The following is an 805-nucleotide window of genomic DNA, read 5'->3' as shown; positions in this document are numbered from 1 at the left end:
ATGTCCTCTCAACCATGTTACACAGTGTGATAACGTCACTAAGAGGGGACTTTGGGGAAAAAAATTACAGTAATAAATCAAAAGGCCATCTTCCAGCATTCTCAGCTATCAGAGCTTGGCAGCCCTGAGAACAACACTGTATGGAAACCTCAAGTTAAAACCTAAAAATAAAAACTAATACTTAAAAAAAATTAGCTTAAAAAAAAGCAAAGAACTGCAGGTGCTGGAAATCTAAAATAAAAACAGAAATAGCTGGAGAAATGCAGTCAAGCTGGCAGCATCTGTGGAGAGAAAGTAGGGTCAATGTTTCGGTTCCAGTGACCCTTCTTCAGAACCCCCTGTTTTGTTTCATCTTGGTTAATCCCTTTTGTCAGGTCTCCGTGTGACAAAATAATGCTTTAAAGAAACAGCACACTAAAGCAACAACAGTAAATCACAATCTCACAAGGCCTCTGCTAATTTTGCTCATACGTTGACAGTGAGAAAGCTGTGAGTATAATAGGAGTGCCTCTGAGTAATCAACCCTTCCAGTGTTTCTACCTCCATTGCCCTCTGCTACTTTCCAGTTGATTCAGAAGGTAATCTGTTAGTATTGCCAGTATACTGCTGGGTCTGATGGGAATGCCTTATGAACAATGAAGAATGAAGACAACTGGTGTCAAATATCAGGAGACTCTCCTTCTAATGCTGCTGGGTTATTACTTCCAATATATGATAAAAGTTTTGACGCCAGGTTTCAATTTTTTTTTTAAAAAATCACTCCAATTTGTGTCATCACAGTTAGGTTGAAAAAAGAAAATCTGTA

The sequence above is a fragment of the Hemiscyllium ocellatum genome, chromosome 15 (genome assembly GCF_020745735.1).
Source record: "Hemiscyllium ocellatum isolate sHemOce1 chromosome 15, sHemOce1.pat.X.cur, whole genome shotgun sequence".
NCBI lineage: Eukaryota > Metazoa > Chordata > Chondrichthyes > Orectolobiformes > Hemiscylliidae > Hemiscyllium > Hemiscyllium ocellatum.
This window is presented reverse-complemented; position numbering follows the sequence as displayed.